The sequence below is a fragment of the Ailuropoda melanoleuca genome, chromosome 16, assembly GCF_002007445.2.
Source record: "Ailuropoda melanoleuca isolate Jingjing chromosome 16, ASM200744v2, whole genome shotgun sequence".
Taxonomy (NCBI): domain Eukaryota; kingdom Metazoa; phylum Chordata; class Mammalia; order Carnivora; family Ursidae; genus Ailuropoda; species Ailuropoda melanoleuca.
Genome location: NC_048233.1, coordinates 67965351 through 67979450, shown reverse-complemented (window position 1 = coordinate 67979450; position 14100 = coordinate 67965351).

Genomic DNA, 14100 nt, shown 5'->3' with positions numbered 1-14100 from the left:
GGGGGGTGGGGGAATGGGATAGACTGGTGATGGGTAGTAAGGAGGGCACGTATTGCATGGTGCACTGGGTGTTATACGCAACTAATGAATCATCCAACTTTACATCAGAAACCAGGGATGTACTGTATGGTGACTAACATAATATTAAAAAAAAAAAAAGATGCTGTGTTGTGGGGTTTACTGCTGCACAGCTCTCCAGTGAAATCTACAGTCAAGTTAAATTTTCAGTTAAATTTTCAACCCTTCAGATTCTTCCAACTTTTCCATTTTTTCAGGGTTGTTAAAAGCTAAATAGAAATATTCATGTTTCTTGAGTTTGCTAACATTTTAAAGTTTCCCAATGGGATTATCTTGAAGGTAGATAATTTTTAAATCCTGACACCATTGGTCAATATGATCTCTATTTCCTGATGATTCAAGGAGAGTTCCTCGGGGCGGGGGGGGAGAATTACACACACAGTCACTGGGTTTGGCATTCTGGCTTTCTGTCTAATAAGATCTGTGATCCAGTCTATCGCACCTTTTCTGGTTTGTGGGTCTGAGAAGCTTGACTGAGATCTCAAAGACTGTTGGTAATAATTTATACTTTAATATTTAATATCTAAGAGTTCTGTTTGTGCCACATCCTTGCCAGCACTTCATATGGTCAATCCTTTTTTTGTTTGTTTGTTTTATTTTAGCCATTCTGTGGGTGTCCAGTGGTATATCACTACAATTTTAATTTACACTTCCTTTATGACTGATATTGATCCCCTTTCCTATGATTACTGGAAATATGAATGTCTTCTTTTGTCTAGTATCTGTTCAAGTCTCTTAGTCATTGTTCTGTTACCTTTTTGTCCCGCTGGATTATAGGGATTCTTTACCAATTCAGGATATGAGCTCATTGGCAACTACATGTGTGGCAAATGATTTTTCCTACTTTGTTGATTTAAGTATTTTATTGTGAAAATTTGCAAAAAGAGCATAACGAACCTATGTCTATCATTATCCCAAGAATTATCTCTCCATGGACAATCTAGTTTCATCTCTACCTCAGCCACTTTCACACACAACTGGGTCATTTTGTAGTAGAAATTCCAAGATATATATTTATATATTTTTTTACTTGTAAAAAATGTCAGCTTCCATTTCTAAAAGGTCAGAACTAATTTACAAAATGTAACTAAAACATTCTTATTAGGTAAAAGATATCTAGTGGACAAGATTATTGTATACAGTCTTATTTCTTAATCTTTCCCATTATGAACAGTGTTTTCTTTCTCTTGTTAAATTATTTCCCTCCTTTAGGAGTTAAACATTTTCCTATAAAATTCTTTAAAAATCTTACTTTTTTCCCCTTTTATATTTGAATTTAAAATTAATCTGGGATTGATATTCATGTGTTGAAGGGGTCTTTTTTTATGTATTGGTATCTATACAGGAAACACCTTGACTTTTTAAAATACAGTGCTCTATATTGCCACTTTACTGTGATATACATTACTGTATATCAAATTTCTATATATGAGTGAGTCTATTTCTGAATTTTCTATACTGCTCTCTGAATTTGCCTAATCTAGAAACAGTATCACACTCTAATTATTACAGCTTCTAAAATAATTCCTGCTAAGTAGTAGACCAGATATCCCAATGATGTTCTTCTTGAAAGATATCTTGTCTATTCCTGGACCTTCATACATCTCAATGTATATTTTAGAATCAACTCATCAGCTTTTACAAATGAAAAACAAAAGGGTTGGGAATTATTAAGATTGAATTTTGTCTATAAATTAATTTAGAAAGAAGTGAAATGCTTATACTGGTCAATCTTGCAATCCATGACAATGTAATATCTGCTATCTATTTATCCATCTGTCTTCTTTAATTATTCCCCATATTTTTCCCCAAACAGAAGTCTTATGCAAAGTTTGTTAGATTTATTCCTCTCTACCTGATTATCTTGGTGTTTTTGTAAGTGGTTTTATTTAATATGATTTTTAATTGCTGTTATTATTTTATGGAAATACTAGATTTTTTCACTACCTTTGTATTGCTCTACCTTGTCTAATTCACTTATAAATACGTATATGCAGATTCTTTTGGATTTTCTACATATTCTGCATGCTCAGTCATGTAAAATACCTATTCTTTTCTGATCGTTTTAGCTTATATTTCTTTTTTCCTGGATCGGAGAGTATTGAAAGGAGAGATTATTTACTCTATCAGAAGCAGATATGAATGATTATGAGTTTCTCTTTTACAAAACACCTCAAACTTCTAATCCAACTTGATATCAACAGAAGCATTTAAAATTATTGTTTTTCTTTACTCAATTAAAAAAAACTAATTTATATTATAAAATAGGTCTATTACCTTCTCTCTAGTGGTGTTCACTTAATATAGTTTTCTGTACTGAGGTACTAGGCATTTACCCCTCTATCTTCTCATTGTTTGACTGTCTCTCTTCTACCTATCAACCATTCAATCTGTAAATGGTTGAATCAAAAACAACCACAGGAAATGGTCAACCTTCAGGGAGTACTTTCTACATAATAGGAAATATGACCATCCCAAAGATATATATACATATAATATGTATGATATATATGTAATCTCACAGGATGCTTTTTTTTTTTAAATCAGTATAGTTGCCATCATACTCTAATTTTAAAAATAAAATAAAACTGAATATTGGAGAATTTAAAGAATGTATCCATGGAAACCCAGTAGTAAATAGTGTATCTCACACAGAAAACATGATTTAGCTAGTGCTCTAGTCTTTGTCAGTTTATATATTCATTGCATGTTTGCTGCTGCTGTATAAAATATAGAAAAAGTTTCAGCTAATATTTGTTTTTTTAAAGCATGAGAGAACATGGCTTTCCCTATAAGGAAGAAAGAATAAAATCTGAGCCTTTAAAAATCTTTAAGAAAAATAATTTTAAAAATCTTGTTAATTATATCTACATTGGAAGATGGAAACATTGACACAATGACCTGTACATGTAAAAAGTCTTTTAAATCTAAATTGTTAAAATTTTATGAAGATTTTTATGTTGATGTAATTTACTGAGCAAAGCCAAAAAAACCCACAAATGATGAGAACTATTATCTTTCCAACAAATCCTTTTCTTTATTTTTTTAAATGGTTTTCTTTAATAACAAGGACTTAATTCACATAATGAAAACATTTGTTTCAACATTTTACCTTGGGTTCTCCCTTCCTGACATATACCTTATATTAGTGGGCATATAGAAAATTATAAATCCTCTATTATTGAATTCAGCCTTGGCTAATTCAAGAAGCCAGAGATGATACAGCTTAATTAGAAAATTAATGTGGAAATAGTGGCTATTATATAATACTATTTCTTTGAGAAGACAAAGCACTCAACTAAGAAGCAGCATGCAAACTGATCTATGTTTGGTTCTTGTATTTTCCAATAGTTTATATGTGACTCGAACACTTTCTTTTTTTCTTTGTGCTTCAGTATTTTGTACCTAGTAACAAACGAATAATCTAGATCGAAGACTAGCAAACTATATGGTCCAGGAGCCAAATCTGACCACAAACTAAGAATGTTATTTACATTCTTAAATTGTTCATTTTATTTTATCTTATTTCATTTTTATTTTTTATTTTATTTTTATTTTTTTAAATTATGTTCAGTTAGGCTAACTGAACATAATAAAGTGTTCATTTTAAATGACTATATACTTAAATGATATCCTTGATTTTACCTCCAGGCCCATAAAACTTAAGACTAACTTTGAGAAAGTGTTTGCTAACACTAGTCTAGATAATTCCTAAAATGTTTTCTTGATTAAGAGTATTTGACCCTAAATAAAGATCTATTCAATTCATTATCAGAAAGGATTAAGTAAAATAAAACAAAACAAAACCTCTAAGTGTTTCCAATTGGAAGCCAGCTAATAGAAGGAATAGTTTTATGAAAGTGTGAAAAGATTTGGGTTTCCAGGTCAGTAAAGCTTCTGGTAGCATTCTGATTATCAGAAACCCAAAGTTATGGACTTAGTTGTATTCCACCCAAATATTTGAACTTCATATATTCATATACTGAAACTTAGACTGTGACTACATTTGGAGATAGGGCCTGTAGACATGATTAAATTGAAATTAGGTGCTTAGGGTGGGTTCTAATACGATTTGACTGTTGTCCTTAATAGGGAAAAAAATCAGGACACGAAGAGAGAGACACCAGGGATGTGCATACACAGAAGAAAGCCCATGTGAATACACAGTGAGAAGGTAGGCATTTGCAAGTCAAGAAGAAAGGGGGGGGGTAAATAGAAGGGGGAATGAACCATGACAGACTATGGATTCTGAGAAACAAACTGAGAGCTTCAGAGGGGAGGGGTTGGAGGAATGGGATAGGCTGGTGATGGGTCTTAAGGAGGGCACGTATTGCATGGTGCACTGAGTGTTATACACAAGTAATGAATCATGGAACTTTACATCAAAAACTAGGGATGTACTGTATGGTAACTAACATAATATAATAAAAAATTATTATTAAAAAAAAAAAGGACAGAGACCTTAGGAGACACCAAACTTGCCAAAACCTTGATCTTGGGCTTCCAGCCTTCAGAACTGTGAGAAATTAAATTTCTGTTGTTAAAGACATCCTGTCTCTGATACTTTATTATGGCAGCCCTAGCAAATTAATAAAAGAAATTCAAGAAACTGCAACAGTGATCTCTGGTCCTCTGGGAACAATTATGTGATTTTCAAGAGGACATCCACATGTTTCTATCAAAACACAATGTTTGATAAGCATGAAGTAGATAATCCTTCAAATAACCATATTTATTTCTATTCTACTTTTCTCTTATTCTGTGAGCACCTAAATTTGTATAACCTAAATTTGAATCTGCTGGCAGAAGAGTTTGGGTAATATAGCTTCTAGCACCTATGATTCTGATGAGTGCAAAAAAAGGAAGTTCAACAAACAAGAGGAAATTATTATGGATAGCAAAATAAGTAGAGGTGCCCTCTCCTACAATCATCTGTACTGGGTCTAACTGTAATCAACTTTTGAACAATACAAGAACAGTATCATACTTCCATCAAACATGATGTAACTGTCTCTTATACTTAGATGTGCTCACTTTCTCTCTGCAAAAAGAAGCATAAAGTCTGAGTCGTCACTATAGTCATCTTTTTGATACTAATATTTTAATTCACTTGTAATTCCANTTACTGGGTCTAACTGTAATCAACTTTTGAACAATACAAGAACAGTATCATACTTCCATCAAACATGATGTAACTGTCTCTTATACTTAGATGTGCTCACTTTCTCTCTGCAAAAAGAAGCATAAAGTCTGAGTCGTCACTATAGTCATCTTTTTGATACTAATATTTTAATTCACTTGTAATTCCATTCAGATATATTGAAATTAAATACATATTTCCAAATTCCATTTTCAGTTAGGAAGTGTTAGCTAGCAGACCAGTGCATCCTCATGAACATAGGACAAATTACACTAATGATTGACTTGAGGGCAATGAGAAGCTTCAGAGACAACTAAAGGGCTTAAGACACTGGAATGGGAAAAATCTCAGAAACTCAGAATTTGAGAGGGGAGAGCAGCCCGCAGCACCTTCTACACTTAGGACATTTGTTGGGTCTGGGCTTGGATAAAATTCTGAGAACTGTATGTAAAACCTGAAGAAAATTCCCAGGGAATTATGAGGACAGAGAAACCAGGAGAGTTTTTTTAATAAATTTGGAATAGTTTCAATTACATAACAGGTTTCCAGGTTAGGACATTTATCAAATATAAATGAAATTTACTGATTTAGAATTTAGGATCCATTAGGAAGAAGAACCCTGATGAATAATACATCAGACTGTTATTGGAAACCCTGGAATGCCAGCGTAATGCAGAGGCAAACTGAATGAACAGAGCCTAACCAGAGCTATACCCTAGTGACTTAGCATAGCTCCTTCTTGAACTGTCCACTACTACATTTTGTTAGTGGCCAGTAAGATAAATTCTTTTTAGAGGAGTTAAATCATCTGGAGTGACTTATCCTTTTCACACTCAATATCTGGAATTCCTTTAAAAATTATTACATATAAAAAGCAAAACAAACAAACAAAAAAACCACCCTGACCAAAAGTGAAAAGGAAGAAAAAAAGTCAAAACAGAAGGGAAAATAGAAAGTGCCCTACAAATGGTCCAGATATTGAATGAACTGACAAGGACATTAGACATTTATGATTGTTATGTTCAAGAAAGAGAGGAAAACACAGAGAATAGCGATGCTAACTGAAGAATCTCACAGGAGAATTGGAAGCTATAAAATTAAATTAAACAGGAATGCAAGAAATTGAAAAGTAAAATATCTGAACTCAGAAACTTATCTGATGGGTTAGACACAGCAGAATTTATTAGAGGCTGCCACTGAGTCTGGTTTGTAATCAACCCACAGATAAATTATGAAAGCCACTGACAGCTGCTCAAGTTAACACACTGAATCCAAACTATCCGATAAGTGTACCCACATTGATTAATTTGGTCCAATCCAATGTGATGCCACTTATTCCTTATTGTAAACCCTTAAATTATTTATTTATTTGTTTGTTTGTTTCTTTATGTATCTGGATTTGGTTGTGGCTCTTATGAAGAACAGTATCCTCCTGAAAAGTGTCTGCCTCAGATGAAAACGTTACAGTCTCTACACACATAGAAACTCAAAGATATAATGAAAGGTTGCCCAGCTAGTAGGAAGTCTCAAAGTATTGTGAGTTTATGATTTTTCATTCATCTTCATTCACTCAAATATCCCCATTACAATGTCCTGAATTCTGCTCTCACTTTCACATATCATTCTTAATGAAGTAATTAATTTAACTTACGTTTTAATTTAAGCAACAGAACTATTTGCTTATGGCTTACAGATAATTGACACTGTTTCTATAAGATAAGCAGTTATTTTAGAATAGTTTGCTGATTCTCTAATGGGGATGCAGCCAAGATTTTTAAGCTCTGAAATTATTATTTTATATCTGCAATATCTTTAGTGAAGCCAGAGGCAGCCATTCAGTCAGCTGTCATTTGGTCTCATTTCTAACCTAAAATTCTGTTGGTTAGCACCTTGGTTTCCCAAACTTCATCTTCAATAGGTATGCCATTCTAAACAACTGTGTGTTACAAGATACTACTGGTATCACATGTTTTCATTGATATAAAACTAATCTCAGATTCCCACTGTTAAGAATATATTTTCTAAAACCATTTCTAGTAGCAAATATGCTATCAGTCTTTAATCAGTCAGAAAAACAGAAATAACTGTATATATTATAGCAAATCTTTAATAGAGTGAATTAAAGACTTAAAAAACCTTTGGAAACTGTGACTGAGCAAAGGTTACTAGAGCTGTTACTGGAGCTTAGGAAATTAGTAAGTGCAGAAAATATACGATATTGCCTTTTAAAAATTTTAAGATTATTATGAATGTTTGAAATAAATCAAGAAAGGATAAAATAACAATGGATAAAATAGGGAAAGAAAACTAAGCTTTGGCTGAAAGTGAACTAGTGGTAGTCAAAAGTGCTTACCAAAACAATTATTCAAACAACGAACTAAAAATGAAAAACCTTAAATGTCACCGTATAGTTATTGACAGAACAATGTGATTAAACACCACCAAAGAACATGTAAGTTCTTTTAACATAGGATACAAGAATTTTAACTGTTTCAAACAGTTGCATACATCAGCAAACACAATGATAATTTCAGTCAGAGAGGTATACTTTCTTGGCCATCAGATGTCCACAAAGACACTCAGCTGAACTAAGTAATCATCACCTAATTTAATTAAGAATGCTGTTTTAATGCTTTATGCAGGTATCTATGATGTCAAATAAAAATACTGAAAGAGAATATGAAAGAAAAATATTTACCATAAGATTAAGAGGGATCATAATAATAAAGACAAACACTTTACAATGATAAATGGGTCAATTTACAAAAAATAATTAACAATTTTAAATGTGTATGCACCTAGTAACAAAGTTGCAAAATACATGAAACAAAACGGACAAAACTATAAGGAGAAAGAGAGCCACAGCTGGCAATTTTAAAATTTGCTTCCATTGACTGATAGAGCGAATAGCCAGTCCACAGACCATTTGTAAGAATATACAATACTTGAAAAACTCTAACAAGTAACTTGAGGTAACTGATACCTAAAAATGGCATAATAACTTATCTTTTCAAGTGCATATGAACATTCAATAGGGTGGATCATATTGTGAGCCATAAAACAAGTTCCAAAATATTGAAATGCTTGAAATAACACAAAGCGTATTCTACAAGAACAACCTTGATAACAAAACCACACAGAAACTATAAAAGAAAACTGGAGACCAATATTCCTCAAGAAAATAGATACAAAATTCTTTTGTAAAAGTGTAATCATCTCTATATGAAAATGTTTCATGATTAATAGAGGTATATTCCTGAAATGCAAAATTGACTTTAAATTCATATATCTGTGTAGTTTATATATCAAAAATATAAAGGAGAAACGGTACATGATTTTCAAAAGATGAGAAAATATTTTTGACAAAATGATGACTCAGTAAAGACGTCTATTATTCCTAAATTGATCTATAGACATAATGTAACTCTCATTAACACTTGTTACATAATAGAAATACATTTTGGTCTCTGTCCCCAGGTTACTGACACACTGATCCTAAACTGTTGTAATTTGTTGAATGACAGGGGTGCCCTGGATTCCTGACACAAAGCTCCTAAAATGCTTGTAATTTCCTGAATGACAGGAGTATCTTTTATGCTTATGAGGCATCTCTAGGTGGACTTCTGGATGGAGGCTGGTCACCAGAAAGAACAAGTCATTATTAGAAACTTAGAAATTTCATCTCTACGCCTCATCCTCCAGGAAGGGGAAAGAAGCTAGAGATTGAGTTAATAACTGACCACACCTGCATGCTGAAGCCTCCATAAAAATCCATAAATTATAGGGTTTGGAAGTTTCTGGGTTGATGCCAGGAGGGTGACACATTCCAGCTTCACAGGGACTGAAGATTCTGCACTTAGAATCCTTCCAGTTTTCTCCCTATGTAACTCTTCTTCTGGCTGTTCCCCTGCATCCTTTATTATCTTTTATAATAAACGGGTACACCTAAGTGTCTCCCTGAGTTCTATGAGCCAAGAAATAGTGTTCTCTTTTAATATCCCAGCACGCTTATTTATAGAAATTGGCAACCTATTTATAAAATATATAGGTGAGATATATATATGAAATCTCTGTACCTTCCTCTCAATTTTGTTGTAAACCTACACTTGTTCTAAAAAAAAAAATTTGTCTTAAAAAAAAAACCCTCTGTAATAGCCAAAACAAATTTGCAAAGAAAACAGATGCAAATAACTTAAACTACTGGATTTCAAGATTTACTAGAAAGCTACAGTAATAAAGTGTGAGGTTTTTTAAAATATAGTAGTGCGGTCAGTGGAATAGATTTTAAAGTTTCTAGAGATCAACTCACACATATATACTAAGTTCATTTCTGGCAAACATTTCAAGGAATTTAATGGGGACAGGATAGGTTTTTTGTTTTTTGTTGTTGTTATTGCTTGTGAACAAGCAGTGCTATAGAAAGAACAGTGAAGAAGGTATTATTTGAGGTAAAGGTAGATATATTGAATAATAGAAAAGAATGAAGAGTCCAGAGAGAGTTCTACACACAGATGGCCCACAAACAATGGTGCCACGGTAACTCAAACCAAATTATTATGTTATGTTGTAGTATAGTATAGTATGGTGCAGTATATCCAGAAGTTAACAGAAAATGGATCATGAACTTAAACATCAAAAAGGACAGCAATATGATTTTTGCAAAAAAAAAAAAAGAAAAGAATTCTATAAATTTGGGATAGGCAAAGACTGCTTAAAGAACATAACACAACAAACATAAAATAATGAAAATAAAATAGTTTGGACTTCATCAAAATAAAACTCTGGTTTTTATAGGATGTGATGAATAAAATATCATTAATAAAATGCTATTAATAAAATGAAAAGGCAATCCACAAAAAATGCATATGTATATATGAGAGATACATGACAAAGACACCTCCATAATATGTAAGCAAAGAACTTTTAAAACTTAATAATAAGAAGAAAATAATAAAACTGGTTACGGGATTTTTAAATATAAGAATATCAAAGAGGTCATGAAAAGATGCTAAACATCATTAATCATCAGGGAGATGGTAATTAAAAACCCAAAAAGATAAGACCACTTACATAAAAGAAAAGATAAAATTTTTTTAAAAAGTTGTTGATATTAAATTTAGGCAAGAACACTAAGCAACTAGAACTTTTATTCATTGCTGGTGGGAGTATACAATTGTACAGTCATTTTGTTTCAAAGTTTACCATTTTCCTTTAAGTTAATTATACATTTATCAGAGACCCAACAATTTCACTCCCAGGTATACCCAAAGAGAAATGAAAAAAATAATATGTGCATAAAAGACTTGTTCATGAATGTTCATAGCAACTTTATTCTTAGTAGATCCAAACTGAAGGTACTCAATGTCTACCAAAAAGTAAATGGGTAAGCAAATCAACAGGTACATTCATACAACGTGTAATATCCAGCAATAAAAAGGATAAACTATTAATTACACAAAAGGAGCTGCTGAATGAAAGAATTGAGACATAAAATAGTACACGTTGTATGATTCTACTGATATGGAATTCACTATAAGGCAAAATTATATCAGTAGAAATCAGAATGCTGGTTTCCTATGTGGTGGGGATAAAAAGGGATTTATACATAGAGGATTATTCTTAGGTAATGGGTATGTTCTATTTAAAGATGGGAGGATAGTTATGCCTGGGAACAATTATCAAAAACTTAGCAAACATACACTAAAAATGAAAGGATTTTCTTTTATGTAAATCACCTCTCAATTAAGTTGGTATAAATAGCAAGAAGAAACTGTTTTATGTAAGTTATATTAATCACAAGACCTGTCCTAGAAGAGTATTGAATTCTGAGAACTATAACAAAACTAAAACTAAAACTAATATTAGCACAGCTAGTATTGGCTCATTTGATTTCAAAAGGGATCAAAATATGCTATCACTAAAAACGATGCATATAGACTTCAAATATCTTGTTACTTAAAAAACATAAAGAGTCTTTCATCAGACAGTATTTTTTATTCTTGTGACAAGACCTTTCTGGTGCACATGGTACTTCTGACTTAAGTTTTACTTCAATTTCTTGCATGGTATAAATTTGTATCGTATCATAAGATTATTAATTTCACTTTTTTCAAAAGGTAGTAAGAATTTAAGTATGTTAAAAACTATTGACAGAATCCTCCAAAATTTTTACAATATTTCCCTTCAGTATTTTACTTTTACTTCACCCACATCTAATTTGTAAGCTCTTCTTTAAAAAAAAAACTCTTTACTTTTAACTTGGTTTTCATAGAAAGAACAGAAATTTAAACTCTTGACACATTTAATTCAACACTGTGAGTAATGTTTTACTAATCACCTAATCATAATGAAAAGTACAACATACATTAACTTGTTTAGAAATTAATGGAGTTCTGTTTTTGGAGGAAACAAAAGTACATACATGTACTAGAATTCCAGCTTTCATACATTTCAGTCTCAAGATCCTTTACAGTCTTAAAATTAAGGATCCCAAAGACCTTGTTTTATGTGGTTATATCTACCAATATTGTCTGTATTTGAAATCAAAACAGAATTTTTGAAATACTAATTGATTTATCTAAAATAATAAACCATGATTTTAACATAAATAACTTATATTATGAAAAATACTTGCATTTTTAAAACAAAAATAATTAGTGAGAAGAGAGGCATTCTTTTATTTCTTTTTTCTTCCTTTTTTACAAGTCTCTGTAAGGACTTACTTAACAGAAAATAGCTAGATTTTCATACTTGCCTATGCATGCGATCTGTTGTGTTGTGCTACTTTGCTTGAGGTCAAAAAAACAAAAATCCAGCTTTACATGCAGATATATAGCTGGAAAGTACTTGAAAAGCTGTTAATATAATTTTGTATGTCATTTTTCATGTTATAAGAAAACACACCAAGGGATAGTTTCTTAAGGTTCGTTTCAATGTGGAATCTCAGTTCACATCAATGACCTTTTCTTACCATTTTACATTAGAATCTATCGAACAGATCTCTTACTCCTGAATGGATTTGTATCAACATGAATTCATCAACTGAAAAATATTGGTTCATTAAGTTATGCAGAACTTTCAAATGTGGATCCAATTCATTACATCAAAAACTGCATTTGTTTAAAAGCCCACGGATACTGTCAGACACATATTTAACAGAGCTGCCAATCTCTCAGAGCAGTTATAGGTCTTCCAAAATCCTAATTCTCACTTGAGATTATCAAATTCTATCATTAGTAACAAATTGTCTACTCTTCCTTACAGTGATAAGCTTACATTGTTTCTCTTGGGGGGAAGGTCCACAAATGCCTGTCTTAATATCATAGTTCATCTGACAGACACTCTTTCAAATAAAAATGGTATTGCATGAAAAAAAAGCAGCTAACTGAGCACAAATCAACCAATTATACAAGCTTTTTTCCTAGAGACAAAAATTTACCCTCGTTTGCCGGATGAGTGTTTCCCATTTTGTAACATAGAATGTGAAGTAAAAGTGTACTAAGGGATGGAAAGTTAATAAAGTTAATATTATCCACTATTTCATCAAGGACATTCTTGTGTATAACTGGCATTGTTTTTACTGTCAGTGTGTGATGGTGAAGGACACGATGATTACTTGGTGCATGCTGGTGTCACTGCCTTGATTCTTTCTATGGCACTAAGAATTTTATTACATTTGCTTTTGTAACATCAGTATAAATGCCAACACAGTGAAAAAAGGACATTAATGTCTTAGTATTATTATGAAAATAGTTTGACCTCACAGAAACTCTGCAAGTGTGTGAAGGGTGTCCAAAGCTTCCTCGACCACAGTCTGAGAATCACTGTTCTAAAGGGTAATCAACATGTAACTGGCCATAAGCCCTTATTTTTCAACTAGGCTTAGGTTAATAAAGTCTCTCCTACTTATAGCGTTAATATAGAAAAGTATATTTTCTTCTTAAGTGTGATTATTTCCAAATTCGTTATTAATTCTCTGTAGCATTTGTATAATAGTTTAAAAGATAAGTGCTATTAACCTCACTTCACAGATTATGAAACTGAGACTATATTTGGTGGAGACATAATAGACTTCAGTTCATATGACTAGAATTTATAAAAAATATTTTAGTCTCACATGGGAATTGAAACTCAGGGAATACATTGCCTTAGGCCTATTTTCACTATGAAATATAGTATCTACATTTATCAACTCACTATCTTTTACTGATCAACACTGAAGTCAGTAAAATATCTAAGAGACCTCAGTTCAAACAAACAACTAACTCCATTTAACTGAGGGAGGTTATAGTTAATCCTAGTCAATGAAACTGCGGCATTAGCCCTTATTAAAGATAACCAACTCAAATTCAGTCTTTGAAATGGCATTTTCTCCTGAAAATCTATACAGACCAGACAGGAAAGCTTTAAAAAGTATTTTTCTTTACTTTTAAACTTAATGTAACCAATTCTGTTAGTTTCTTTAACATGGTTTTCTCCAATACAATGCATTACTTCATTAATCTCATTGTTTAGTATTCTAAACTAATATTCTATTATTAGGTTTGTTTGTTTGCTTTGGTGCCTGCTTTGGGTAGAAAATTAGTTTCTGAACAAATTCAATATATCTGGAAAAAAATAAAATGTCATGAATCACTACTCACCACTGGGTTATTTTTGCAGAATTTTTTTCTTCTGCAGACGAATTTTTTAAGTGTCAATGTCCTGAATGTAGGGGGGTTGAATCACAAACTCTTCAACTGGAAAGTGATAGTTCATAGAAATATGAGTGTTTCTTCATTGGTTAGAATTTTGGCCTTTTGTTTTGTCCTGTATTATATTCTGAAATGCAAGCATAGGATGGAAAACCAAAAGTTTAGTTCTTAAAGAGAAGAAACTTTTGC